Genomic DNA, 14,440 nt, shown 5'->3' on the forward strand with positions numbered 1-14,440 from the left:
AGCACTAGATGGAGCAAAGCACCAAAAAAGTGAATTTTCCTGTTAAATTACATCTCCCACATCACTGCTATTTGAGTCAGTCCTGGTGGTAGACCCCCACGTCTGGAAGAAATGGGGATGAAAGGAGGTTTGGGGGCACTTTGTGCTCCCTGCTTGGGGCTATCCTTGCCTGGGTCTCGCTCTGCCTCCCTGCCTGCATGCTTCCACCGCATGCACCATTATTAAAATCCGTGTCTTCCCTTTGGAAGGGCTGACACTTCATTAAGCAGAACATGAAGCCCTGCTCCAGTGGCAATTATAGAGCCGCTAATAACCCTTAATGAAATCCCATGAAAGGCTGAAATACCAATCGACACAAACCACATTAGTTCTCTGAAACGAACCCCGCGTTTATCAGCAGTGACGCGTGGAGCCAAGCCATGCTCAGGGACTGTGCCCCCTGCCTGGGAGCTCTCCCCCCGTGACACCCCCTCTGGGCCGGCTTCGTAACCTCGGTGCGGATTGGGTCACTGTCCGCCATCCCACTAAGTCTGCCACCAGCCTTTGGGGAGGTTTTCCAGGATTTCACGGCAATTCAGGTGCCACATAGTCCCAGTCATAGAATCATAGAATATCCCGAGTTGGAAGGGACCCGTAAGGATCATCGAGCCCAACTCCTGGCACCACGCAGGTCTACCCCAAAATTCAGACCATGTGACTAAGTGCACAGTCCAAATGCTTCTTAAACTCCAACAGGCTTGGTGCCGTGACTACTTCACTGGGGAGCCTGTTCCAGTGGGCGACCACCCTCTCGGTGAAGAACCTCTTCCTGATATCCAGCCTAAACCTCCCCTGCCTCAGCTTGACACCATTCCCGCGGGTCCTGTCACTGGTGACTAAAGAGAACAGATCGGCGCCTGCCCCTCCACTCCCCCTCGTGAGGAAGCTGTAGGCCGTGATGAGCTCTCCCCTCAGCCTCCTCTTCTCCAGGCTGAACAGGCCCAATGACCTCAGCCGCTCCTCATATGTCTTCCCCTCTAGGCCGTTCACCATCTTTGTCACCCTCCTCTGGACACTCTCCAACAGTTTTACATCCTTTTTGTACTGCGGTGCCCAGAACTGCACAGCGTCCATTTGGTGAAGGCACTGGGAGCAGTAAGAATGATGCTGAGTTTCCCCTCCAGCACCTTCAGCAGTGTCCAGGCACTGGGACACATCAAAATGGCAAAACCCATCTGAAGGTGACAGTGAAGCCTCTTTTTATCTCTGTTATCAGTGAAGAGCTTCCTGCCAGCACACTCCTTCACAGAAATAGGTCAGCAGAGGATCCTTTCAGCCCTTTCCCTCTCCTACAGGGCTTGACCTCAGCGGGACTTTGTCATGGTCTCGTTTCTGGTGGCTTCTTAGCTCAATGGGATGGCAGCAATGCTGGGTTTTAATTTTCCTCCCTTGTTTCACAATGGGCCACACTGGGCACCAGTTTCCTTTCTCATAGGAATGCCATGCTCCAGGGCTCAGAGCTGCTTTTCCTGCTCATTGGTAGGAAGGAAACCAGAGACAGAAACATCACCTCTTTTTTTTTTTTTTTTGTCTTTTTTTTTTTTCCTTTGCTGAAATGTAAGAGATGCCACTAAAACCAAATAAACTTGGGGAAATAAGGTAGATAAACAAAAGGCTTACAATGAAGAAATGCCAGCACAACAGCAATTTAATTTGCCTGCACGTGTGCTCTGCAATGCAGTCAGTAGGTACAAGGCGTCCTGCCGTGATGCTGCAGGGCCCTTGCACAAACTATGGGCTTGCGGGGAGAGAAGGCGAGGATTGGGAGGATTACAGCTTTATTGCTTTTCCAGCGCATTTTTTGTTCCTGTTGTTTTACCGTGAGCACACAGAAATCCCCAGGGCTTGGAGCTGAGCACGGCCAGCTGAATGACCTTCTGCAAGTTGCTCCTTTTCCCTTTTTCTCACACCTTTTCCACACGGTTGCGGTGGTAAATGCTCCATCCCAGCCGGCCTGGTGCCCCCTCTATGGGGCAGAGGCTGCTGATGCATCACGGCCTTGCTAAGCAGAGCCAGGCTGCACGGGAACATCTCCTGGGGGTTTCCAGGCCCACGGTGGGTGCACTTTGCAATCATTTTATTGCTTGAGAGATCCTGCAGCTTGATCGCTGCTTCCCTGCTTCAATTCATCTCCAGGGGGAAAATCCTGCTTTCCTTTTCCCCTTAGTGCTGAGAGCCTGGAGGTGCCAGGGGAGCTGATGGGACACGGGGTGCTCGCAGCAAGCTCTGCTCAGGGAGCTGATAAGGAGCCCACTGGGCTTTGGGCAAACTCCGGTACCCTCCCAGCACCACGCCACCTCCTCTCATTACTCTGACACTAGTTTGATTTCCCCCTGTGACATTTTCCGAGGTGTGGAAGCCCCAACATTTACTTTGCTGGAGTTCCTCTTCAAATTTTGAACTTTTCCACTAACCCACCAGGTGCCAGATCATTAGCACAGGGTCAAAGCGCAGAGGATGCTGATTAAAAGACCTTCTCCTTGCCGACTAGGAGCAAATGTAATTATCCCAGCTTCTTTTCCTATCATGTGGCACAAACTGATGCCTAATTAGTGAGGCCCTGTTCATCAGCACAGACGAGGCTTGGTGCTGCTCTGGACGGGCTGCCTGTTAGCGCAGACTGCAGGGAACTTCCTCTCTGGATGAAAAGTCAGGAGCATCTTTTGCATATCTTTCAATTAAACCTCCCTGTCTGGAGGTCAGCACAGTCCCTTGAGGCAGATACGATTAACATATAAATTGCAAATCCATGCCAGTGGCCAATTTGTGCTTTTGGGGATGGAAGTGAGATATTTAGCTTATCACAGTCACACTCTTGGGAGATGGAAAGACAGGCAGGGGTGGCGGAGGAAGGCAGCAGGGAGAAATATCATTCGGTGAGCAGCCTTGGTTGTGTCAAAGAAAGGCCAAGATGACTGCACAAGTCTGTAAAAATATCCAGATTTTGCAAATTCTACCAGTTACGTTTTATTTCTTGGGGGACTGAAGCAGTTTGTCGGGTACAAGCCATAGACCCGGTCTGGACTGATGACCAAGGGCCCTTTGTGTGGGTATCCCGCAAGTGGGACACGAACACGAGCTCTGGTGAAGCAGCAAGGCTGTGCAGGCTGACATCCCCAGGCTGACATCTCCTGCAAATGGAGAACCTGCCTTTGCTTGACCAGGAGGAAAAGGAGTCTTCCAAGCCCAGCAGTTTTTTTTTTTTTTTTTAAAAAAAGTTCAGCCCACTGAGATTTGAGCTCCAACACAAGAAACAGCCCCTGCCCAGCTTACGAGGAGGTCCTACCTTTGGGACACCTTGTGAAGACCACTTTGGACCTTCTCCTTGGCCACCTCCCGCAGGTGTAGGTCTCCCAGCTGGGAGCCTGAGGCTCTCATCTCTCCCTGGTGTGGTGGTTTTTGAAGTCCTAAGCTGGGTGTCACCACTCAACCTCCCTTCTCTTGCCACGGAGAGGAGCTGGAACAGCTCAGCCAGATAAAGGGCTGACTTTGCTGAGAAGGGTCCCCTTGCTAGGATGGAGTGGCAAACCCTGCTCTCAGGGCTGCAGACCTTGTTTTCACACCTTGTGCTTTCTTCCAGCATTAGCAATCCTCTGCTTCATCTGATCTGGACCTGAGCTGACGACTTCCAACCTGAGCTGAGGAGCAGGGAGCTCACTGCTTCCTCACTGAGAGCTCCTGGGACTGAAGCAGAAGAGGGAGATGTGGATGGAGGATGAATGACAACAACTAAATCATTCTTCCAAGCTGATTAGTGCAGAGCATGTTGGAGTCAGGCTTGAGAGAGCTGGAAAAAATGAAGGAAAAGGTTCCAGCTAAGGGATGGTTTTCTTATCTTTCAGCATTGCTTTTCACAACCTCCAGAGGTTCCCCAGCTCCCGTCATGTGGCAGGGTTGGAGACAGTGGCCGCAGCATTTCCCAGCCTGCAGGGATATTTGTAGAGGGAGGAGAAAGTTTTGCATAAACCTCTGGGCAGATCTCTGCTGTTTGGGTGGCGTACAGGTCGTGTCTGTCAAAAAAATGACAGAAACCACAACTGGGCTGGATCCCACATCTTCCACCACATCACCGTATGTGCAAGAAGAAGCCAAAGAGAGGGGCCACAGCCCTCTCCCACCATGCATGGGATCACGCCGTCACCAGGTAAAGACCCTGCGGGGCTACATCTCACCCGCAGCCTCCAGCCATGTGCATCTTGCAGGCGGCTGGGTACGAGCCTGCTCTGTCCCGCTCTGAGCCCTGCCATTTGTTCGTTAGGGATGATTTCCCCTCCTGGCTGTAGGACCACGGGCTTCGTGGTGCCCCTCTACATCTCAGGGCTCCACAGCCTGAGCTGGCTGCTGCTGGAAGTCTCCCAGCCATGCAGGTGCTGTGGCAAGCAGGCTCAAAGGTCACCAACCCCCCCACCCAAGCAGGTATGTTTCTCATTTTGGAAAGAAACCTTTCTTTTTAGGTGATTCTCGAGCTGGCTGCTGCAAAATCTCCATCTAGCCATGAGTGCCTGTAAGCACATGCCTGCCCCAATCCATCCCAGCTCCATCTGCGTCCAGCCCTGACACAGCCCTGCCCACAACACACACGGTCAGGATTTGAGTTATCAGCCAGGGAACCAGGTTTTAAATTATTTACCTGTGCAGGGAAGGCTTCCTTGTCAGGAGGGGTTTAAACCGATGCTGGGAAGATGACTCCAGTTTAACCTTCTCCGGGCTGTAATGAGATTTAATTTGTCATCTCACCGCGGCATCGTTGTTCAGTGAATGTAAGCTTTCAGGCTGACTCTGGAGCCTGTCAAACTCCATCCCTGCTAAAGGGTTTTGTGATGGGCTTGGGATGGGTCGCGCTGCCTGGAGGCTGGGGACAGTTGCTCTTGGTCCCCTCTGTCCGCGTGCGTTGGGTGGCAAAGGCTGGGCTCGGCAGGCAGCTCAGCCACGTGGCACTTGGTACTGTGGGATGGAGCTGGCACAAATCCCTTGTTTTGCGGCACGTCTCAGCCAAGAAGCTTTGAGAGTATCGGCTTAAAACCACTTGTTAATGCTGAAAATTTCAGATACCCAGAGCTGGGAAGCTGCACCCCTGCTGGCAGGTGAGCCAGGTCCCCCAGCAGAGCTCCAGCATCATTTCCAGCCCCATCACTTCCCCCCATGCCGCTCCAGCAGCGACGGGCTGCCCCACTGTGCTCCGTCTGCACAGGCAGTGACCCCAAGCCACCCTCACCTTCCTAGGCACCTGGTATTTAAACAGATTAAATCTCTCTCTCTCTCTCTCTCTCTCCTTTTTTTCCCCCTCTTTCTTTTCATTTTTATCCCTTCACGGGATAGCATTAGGTCAGGAGCATGCCAGAGGTGCCGATCCCAGTGGAAAACCTCCCCTCTTCCCCAAACCACCCGTTGCCACTGGAGGGACTTCGCATCAGCATCAGCCCCTCCATAAACGCTTCGTGCTTGGGCACAAGAGGGCACTGAAACACCACCACGATGGGATGGTTTATGAATGCAAATGGTGCTGCCGCAGCCATAAAAACCCTTCTGCACCTTCCTTGGCTGCGGACGGGGGGGGGGGGTGAGGAGGATGGTCCTGTCCTGCACCCTGACGTGCATGCCCATGTTGCATCCTTACCATTAAACTGCATCATTTTAGGAGCCAACACTTCCTCCTGTGTGAGCAGAGCTGTATTTCTGGGCCTCGGACACCATCGCTTCCTGGGACACCCAGCAAAGCAAGAGCAACAAAATCCCTTCTGCTTCGTTCTTGCTCAACTCAAACACCTGCTCTGTGCTTGCAAAACCAAAGAGCACCTTCGTCTGCTGGGGCTGGAGCAGGTGGAAATCACCCATCTGTGCTCTGCAAACCAAAGAGCGCTTAATTGATATTAATCTAATCAATGCAAATCATATTAGCTCTCCTGGAAACACTGGGTCTTTACCAATAGCAGCACTGACTATTCTATATAAATCAAATTTACCAGCCTATAAACATTAGCACATCCCACAGACATATTCACCCTCATAAAAACATCAATTGCTGCCTGACTATATTAGTGGAAATAAATTACAGAACTTTATCTCTCTGCCACGATTATGGGCAAAACCACATAAAAGAGACACTTGGAAGACGCTTTTGTGTCGATTGTTACAGAAGCTGCTGATGCTGTTCTGCTTCTTCAAACCACTATGAATTGCATATAATTAAGGGATTTGAAAACCTTTGATGACTAAACAATAAAAATGCCCCCTCTGCAAACCCTGAAGCACCTGTGTGAGCAATTTTGTGCAGGTGAGGAGAATAAAACCAACTTACTAAGCATCTCACGTTGGAAGGGGAGCATAGGATAGGTTCTTTTATGCTGCTCCTCCAGTGAAGGATGAACAGGAGAAAATGTCTGATTGGGGGGGGGGGAGAGAGTTTGTGCCATTCAGCTCCTCAGAAAGATGGCTGTGAGTTGACTTTATTTCAGTGTGAGCATCACTAGAGCAGCAAAGTGTCCAGTGGAGAGAGACACAGGAGGGAACCGGATGAGAAACAAGGCTTGTGCTTCAAGCAGGCAGGGTGATTAACCATGTGAGCAAACCTCTTAGGGAAGGGGTGGGTTTTCCTGCGGAGACTCGATGGTTTTCAGAGAGATGTTTCATTCCCATGTGAATTATTGGGGAACTGGGGGAGATGGAGTGGCCTGAGCTGCCAAGAAGGTTGGGCCCAATGACTGAACATCGGATGCTCCTGTGAACCTGTGGCCGGAGGAACGAAGGGTTACGTGGGGAATTGAAGCCTTCAAAGCCACGGGATGTGTCTGCAGGTGTCCCCATGCAAGGGACAAGCTGTACCTTTCCCAGACCCTCCAGGGTACCCATGGGTCTCAAACCACATTTCTCTCACCACCTCCTTTGCCTGATCCTTCTTCCCTCCTTGGTGCTGGTACCCAGGCTGGTTTAATGTGCTCTGCAGCAGATGAGCCTGGGGACACCTTCTCCTTAAGTGCTGACCAGCTTGTTGGCTTCTCTGCTAGTTTCCCACCCCGTAGGGTGTTGCTGGCTGTCCCGTGTCTGTCTTTCCTTCCTGAGCAGGGTTTTGTCTTGCGTTTTATCCCATATTCAGGCTGGGTGACAGCGCGGTGCTTGCTCCCATCAGGCGGGAGTTAGAACAGGTCTCCCATTTTTCTGCACCTCTCTGCTCTTTTTATGGAGGCCCTATCCTCCCAGGCTGTCTCAGGTACGCGGCAGTCCCGTTACCATAGTAATGTCTCGCCGTCTTGCAGCCTTCAGCGCTCGCATCCCGATAACGGCCCTGCACAGGAGAGCAGTGCTGCTGTCCCCCTGATGCTCGCAGTGGAGGTGGGCACTGGGACAAAAAAAACTTGAGTGAGAGGTGGGGACCGAGCAGCCCCTGGAAGTCTCGCAGACCTGGTGTGGTTGCCCAGGTGGTGGCTAAGTGGCCGGGTCCACTGGGGACCTTCCCTGGCTGCTCATCTTCACCCTGTCTTGGGTCTCTCAGCTGTCCCTGCCGCTTACCGCCTTGTCATTTCTCCCTGTGCTCGGTGACAAGAAGTGATTAAGGGGTTTAATAATTTGGATTTCTGCCTTGCTTCTGTCCAAGGCTGTTCAAAGAACAACAAAGTGACTCCAGTACGATTATGGCAGAGTACAAGCGCCCGGGGACGTTTCCTTTGGCAGCGCATCCCTTGCTGTGCTAATAACCACGAGGGCAGTGACGCCTCCCTGGGGCACGTCTCTGAGTACCCAGGGTGGGCTCCTCCTGGGCACGTATAAAGGCTGCACAGCCGTTTGCAGTGGATTTTTGATGTGCTTTCCTTTGGGTGAATGCAAAATAGATGCATGTGCCTGACAGCTGGGCTATAGAGCCCTTGGTGCTTTGTAGGTTATTCATTGACAGGGCCGGCGTTTAGTGCAGGAGCCTGGCTCCAGCCCAGCCTGCTGGGGCTTGCTGTGATGTCTTAATGCTGTACCTGCCCTCTGGCAAAGAAAGCACAGAAACCTGATGCTGTAGGGCTGCCGGAGGGGCAGGGAAGCTGGCTCCGGGTTGGAGGCAACAGTCTTTGTTTGGAGTGGCTGGGAGCTTGGCTTTCCAGTAAAAGTGAGAGTTTGGTGCTCAAAACCGGGGTGTGGGGGGGAACCCTCTGTGGCAATGTGATGCCAGGACGAGTCTTCAGCAGGTCTGAGATCACAGCTCAGGGCCTCCAAGGGGGTGCAATCACCCTGTTATGGTGCCACATTGCCCATTCCACCAGCCTGGATTTGCCTGGATCTGCACCCAAATGTGTGGTCAGCCTGCAAAAGCTGGTTCCCCCCTAACGTGCAGCTGGGGCAAATGCTGGCATAGATGAGCTTTGGAAGGCTCCTGTCTATGTGCAGTCCAGCAGATCCCTCCAGCCGAGCCCTTCTCCATCAGTCGACGGGAATGGGATGCTGCTGGGTCTTTATCCCAAAGCCAACACCCCCTTGCAGCACCCAGAACCCCGCCACATGCTTTGGTCTAACACTGACTAATTACTGGAGCAGTTTCCAGCTTGGACAGCTAGGAACAACATAAATCCTTCTGTGGAGGCTGGACTTCATGGGCAGAATGGAAAAAGTAGGAGGCAGCCAACAGTGGGGTCTGACCTGCCTGTCCAACTGGCACTGGTTGGACGTCCCGACAACTCTAACCGACTTACTGCTGGTTCTGCAAATTGTCCTATTAATGACAGTTCCAACTCCAGGGTGTGCAAATTATCCGGCTAATGACACTTCCAGATGCACTGAGTGCCTTGGCTTGTTCAGAGCCAGGTGGGAAGTCAGGGAAAGCTGAAAGGTGAGGAGCAAGAGCAGGATGGGATGCCACCATCTCGCTGGCAACTGCTTGGCTGGACCCTTGTCTGGGAGGTTGTCCCCCGTGTCCTGCTGTCACCGTGCCTGGCGCTGCTGCTGCTGGTTCACGCTGCTGCTCCTCCTCCTGGGTGTAGGTGCAGGATGGGCTCTCCCCATGGAGCAGGAGCGAACATGGACCTTCCTCCCCAAGTGTCCATGCACAGGGATGCTCGGGGACAAGGAGCAATGTGCAGAGGGGATGAGCCCATTCTCTGCAGTGTGACAGTGTGAAAGCTGATGTAGAAACCAAAGAGAGGGCATCTGGTCTCCACTGATTTAATTAATTAATTAATTAAATTTTTTTTTTTTTTTGCAAGGAGGGGGCTGTGGGACAGGGGGGTGCTTTCTGAGCCACCTGGGTTTGCTGGACCTGAGTCCTGTCCACCAGCACTGCAGCAGCTGCTTGCGCAGCTCCTGGGCTGAGGGATGCAAATAGCTTTGGTATGTCAGAAAAGGCTAATGACTGCTTAATTGGACTCCTCTGCATGCTACCTGCATGTTAGCAGCTGGTTTGGCTCATGACCAAGGCAATCCGGGCTCATGGAAGCTGTTGTTCCCATGCTAGCTCTGAATGAAAGTATTTCCCTGGCTGACTCCGGTGCTTTGGTGGCTTGGGTTTATCTGAAACCAAAATGAATCACCCTTTAGAGCAGCGGGTGATGTGATAAGCAATTAATAACTCAGCCACAGCATCTTAAAAAACACTTTCCTTGCTGGCGTGCCAGCATTTTGGCAAGCCTCAGGACATGGGGTCATGAGGACAGCAGTGTCTCATCTCTGCTGGTTGATGTTCAGTGGGGGGCGAGGGGATGCCTGAGCTGCCCACTACACGTGGGATAGCTAGGTTGAGGATTCAAGCATGTTTCTTGCTTTCTGGCTCCAGGATTTATTATTTTCTCTGAAGCTGAACAATTTTATCAGGAGCTGCACAGCAGTATCCCCTGGTTTTGTGTCTGGTGTCTTCGTGAGTGATGGACTGAGAGCATCCAGGCAGAGGGAGCGATGAAAACCTCTCCCCGCGCACACCAACAAAGTGCCCCCACCACGGCGGGACCTGGGACCTCTCGTCACTGAACTCCATCAAACTGCAGAGCAGTGTGAGGGCTGGTGGAGGTCCTACAGCTTTTGTGGTGATTCTTCATCGAACAGAGAAGAGCAGCCCAAATTAAAGCCTTGCCCAAGAGGAAAATGGGCAGAACCTGGCCGTTAGATTGGGAGTTTGGAAGCAGCCAGTCGGCCAAGGAGCAAGGTGTTGGCCTCTTCTACAGGACATAGGAAGGAGCTGGTGTTACTGTGGGATGCAGATTTAAGGCACTGAGCACAACAATTCATGAGAAATCAGACTCTCTCTTAATTCCACAGTTCACAGTTTTTTTTGTTGTTTGTTTTTTTCCCTTTGGTATAACTCTGGATTTTCTTATTATCTGCCTAAAATGGTGATCCCTTTCTAAATGCTGCCAGATGATAGATGATGGCAATGAGTTCCAGAGGCCAAGTGTGTCATGCCATTATGGGTTTCTCTAGTGAATTTTGCTTAGCTGTTTCAATCCCTTGCTCATGGTATGGAGCTTCAGAAGAGCATGATCCTTCCTTTGGTGCAGAAAGAAACCCGATGATGGAGCTGCCCACCAGGAAGTCATGCTCAAGGTGGTCCTGAGCACTTCTTCACCCACTGATATGTCTTCAGCTACGTCCAACCATAGCTTTAAAGCATCCATAATTAATACCTCTGCTAAAGACAAACAGTGTTCAGGAAGATTTATCACTTCTTCTCTTGTAATTACCTGTCAAAATTAAAATAATGGCCTTTTAGAAGGAATGGAGAGTTTTTTTCTTTAATTAAGTATGCAGCTTGTCATGCAAAATCAAGGTCATCAAGAGAGAGATGCAGATGACTGCCCCACTGGCGCGGCTCTTCTCACAGCCCAGCACATCCCCTTGGGGGAAGAGTGGGGAAAGCCATCTGAGGAAAGCAGAGTGCATTTACTCGAGCATCTAGGTCCTGGTGGACCTTAAGGAGCTGAAATGATGTTTTATATGTGTATATTCTCTGCGCTAGAGGACCATCAGCCTGTGCACTCTGGACAAGGATGCTTAGAGGAATCTGTCCTGGGCCAGTCTGTGCAGGCACAGACGGAGACACGGTTACTACCCCCAGGCGTGGCTTTGTCAGCAGAAGCATTGCGAGAGCTGTTGTCGCATCCAGCAGGCAAATCCCCCCGTACAGGTGGGCAGCACTGCTCTCAGGGAGGTGTGAAACAATCTCCAGTTGCAGCTACTCCCAGCGGAACCCTGTGGGGCACAAGGGACTAGGACAGAGGCTGTCAGCACGGCAAGGACGCTGCTTTTCGATCGGGACCTCAGCATCCCTGTGCTTTAAGATGCTCTTCTCTGGGGAGCCGGTGAGCTGGTTGTGCAGGCTTATTTCCCTCTGATAACAGACTCTATTAGCATGAAGTATTGCTTTCAGTGCTCCGGTGAAAAATGTTAGCTTTCTTCGTGAGAGGTATCTATTGGGTTAGGATTACACTGCCCATAAATAATGGAGACAGGCTCGATTCCAGGCGCTTTCCCAGCCCATAATTGGAACACCATTATAAATTGTAAACATCTACTTTGTACTATAAATGCACCTTTAAATGCAGCAGACAGGGGATTGTCACGGACTGGCTGCCCGGAGAGCGTGAAGCAGGTCCCTGGTGTTGGCTCCAGGCGATGAAGGGGAGGGGGGCTGCAGACGTCCTGTGGGGCTCTGGGGGCAGATCTTCAAAATCTGGGGGTGCCCTTGGTCTGCTTCATGGAAAAGCTCACAGAAGTAGAGCCCCCCTCCCCCCCCTTTTTTTTTTCCTTTTTTTTTTTGTGTGTGTTTTCTTTGTGGAGAAATAATCCTGCTTCTATATCTTGTCCTTGAAGCTTGGCTCTGTGTTTTTTGGTTTGCCCACATCTCAGCATCCTTTTCCCCATCCCACATCTGAAGCCTGCAGCAAGAACCAGGCTGGATGTGGAAGGCACCTGCAGAACATGTGGACTTTTAATTGGGAAAGAAAATAACCTAAACTTCTGAGGAAGCAAGACCTTCTCCTGTAATGTGTTATTTTTGGCTTTTCATTTACCGTGTGCCTTTTCATCCTGCTGAAATGCTAATTTTCCATCAAAAAAACAGCCAAATTTATATTTTTCAGCCATCCCCGCTCTTCATTTAAACTTTCTCTGGAGGCATTTATAGGGTGCGAGAAGGGTCCTGCAGTGGCAGTGGGGGCAAATGGCTTATTCACCTCCCCTCACAATATGTGGTGACCCAATGTTGACATTTATTTTAATGTATTATGGGGCTAATGATTTTTATAAACAAGATCCTTTTAGCCATCAATGTGTTTGATTTCTCCAGAAATCAATCTCTAAAGGAGCCAGTGACCTTCTGCTGGCTGCTGCAGTTCCACAGATGCTCAAGGAGGCTTTCTGGCACAGCAGCAGCCGGAGGGACCTTCATTTCCAGCATGCAGAGGTGCAGGAGAAGACCTGGGAGTCCAGGGTATGGGATCACATTGCCATGTGGGATATAGGACAGAAAACAGATGTAGATCTCCAGGAAACTGGCTTCAATGGTGCACTTCCTAAAAGTGCTTGGGGCAAAGAGCACAGGATGCTTGGCGCCACAGTAAAGGGGATTGGAAATGATTTGGTTCTGGTGTTGAATTACCTTCAGAGTGAAAAAAAAGAAGGCATCAAAGTGGGCTTTAATCTAGCAGAGAGAAGAGCAGGCAGTGCTCATAGTCGTGACAAGAGGTCCTATCTCAGAGTGGGAGATCTGGAGGACGGGGCTATCGGATCTGATGGTGTGGAGGCACCCGGCAGCTTGGGAAGTCCCTGATGGCCACAAGGTGACCAATGGAGCCAGGAGGAGGCTTGCTGAGGACATCTTCTCCTTGCCCCCAGGCAACATTTGCTGCTGAGGATCAAAAGGACCTGGGCTTTGGTCTGAGGCACAAAAGCATCTGTGCCATCCTGTGCCTCCTCGTCCCTTCTGGAGCATCATGCTGGAGCACCCCTGCAGCAACCGCCTGCATCAGAAGCTGGCACCCAGTCCTGCAGAGCAGCAGAATTAATTAGATAGCAAAGCCTGAGCGCCGGGCAATGCTCATTTTCTTCTACTTGTACTTTGGTATTGTTTATTAATTAGATAATATATACAAGTTTATGTGAATCTCATTTCATATCCAGGCAAATTTGCTGGGCAAATATTAATCGCTATAAACACCAAGAGACTAGCAGAGCCATGAGCGGCTTAGGTTTATTAAGAACAAATCATGCTAGACAAACTTAATTACATTTTTGATGGAACTGCTAAATTAGGGGATGAAGCAAAGGAAGTAGACATCCATATATCTTGATATAGCTAAAACTGCAAAGCCTGAACATGAGTCCTGTCCACAAAAGGGAGAATGCCAGGGCTGTATTGCAGCATGGTGGAGGTTTGCATTGCCAGCTGCAGCTCTCTGGAGTTTCTCTTCCTCAGGTATCCTTGGCTGTGAGCTGGGAAAGATCCTGGAGGATATTAATGAGGATGCTGCACCATTTTGGCAGCAGGCTTGTTTTTCTCCTCACCCCGTGCATGGGCAGCTTGCTGCAGTCAGGGTTCAACACGTAGTCAAGCCCTGCCATCAGCAAGAGAGATTTGTGCTTAATGCAGCCCCTGGGACTGCTAACGCTGCTATGGGGGATAATGCTGTAATGCTAATATCAGCCTAACTCCGTAACAGCTCTGCCAGCACGACTGTTACAAAGAGAATAAGAGAAATGGCAGTAAACGCTCGCCCTTATTAAGCCCCTAATCCCAGCTCTTTTTTTTTTTTTTTTTTTTTTTTAAATTTTCTTCCCACTAGTCAGTTCAGACATTGATGGAATAAGTTGTTGGGTTTATAAGTTGATTTTCCCTTGCTTCTTCTCAGATCAGGTACGTTGGTGTGAAGCAGGGAACAGGACTCTGGGAGGGCTCATGGCACCAGGGTTGCAAAGGGAAGTTGGGATGGTATCAAGAGGGTCATTCCCATTTAGATGGGGTAGTTTGGGCTCCTGCATCTCCTGTCCCCCTTCTACCTGCATTGAAGCACCCCTGATCCTGCTTGGGTATCGTGCAGACAGGCAGGGTTGCCAATGGAGCAGCATAAGGGGACAAGCCACCAAACCTGCCCCAGGCACTAGGGGCAAGAGCAGCATCTTTCAGCAGCATGTTGCTTTTGGGGTACTTCCATACCAGCAAAAGCCTTGCACAAAACCATCACTTCGCATGGCCTGGATGAGCTAGAAATGGGGAAAAACAAAACAAAACAAACAAACAAAAATTTCCCTGCAGTCTGACCATGCTTTGTGAAGATGAATGCTGCTACCAGCCTCCCCGGCAGCACCACCGAGCTCTGCTGCCATGCCTGGGTGGGTTTTCAGAGCGTGCTGACAGCAACACCCCCTCCTCAGCTCAGCAGCTGCCCCAGGATGCTGTGAGCCTGGGAACCCATCCCTGGGGCATGCTGAATGTTTCAGA

The 14,440-nt window shown here is 50.9% G+C and overlaps 2 long non-coding RNA genes across 3 annotated transcripts; one reads left to right on the top strand and one right to left on the bottom strand.

Annotated features, from left to right (window-relative positions):
• Nucleotides 1-2,106: 2,106 nt before the first annotated feature.
• On the bottom strand, nucleotides 2,107-6,304 carry LOC310885776. 2 transcript variants are annotated; one of them, XR_014574969.1, is made up of 3 exons: nucleotides 5,657-6,304; nucleotides 4,670-4,747; nucleotides 2,107-4,049 (listed from the first exon to the last, which is right to left on the bottom strand). It is a non-coding gene; the product is annotated as an uncharacterized lncRNA (long non-coding RNA). The 2 variants fall into 2 exon arrangements; XR_014574970.1 differs by having other exon boundaries at nucleotides 2,107-3,826; nucleotides 5,657-6,302.
• A 62-nt stretch (nucleotides 6,305-6,366) lies between these two features.
• Nucleotides 6,367-13,661, top strand: LOC310885777. Its single transcript, XR_014574971.1, has 2 exons — nucleotides 6,367-6,598; nucleotides 9,785-13,661. It is a non-coding gene; the product is annotated as an uncharacterized lncRNA (long non-coding RNA).
• The last annotated feature ends 779 nt before the right edge of the window (nucleotides 13,662-14,440 follow it).

The sequence above is a fragment of the Anser anser genome, assembly GCF_964211835.1.
Source record: "Anser anser genome assembly, chromosome: 23".
Classification (NCBI taxonomy): domain Eukaryota; kingdom Metazoa; phylum Chordata; class Aves; order Anseriformes; family Anatidae; genus Anser; species Anser anser.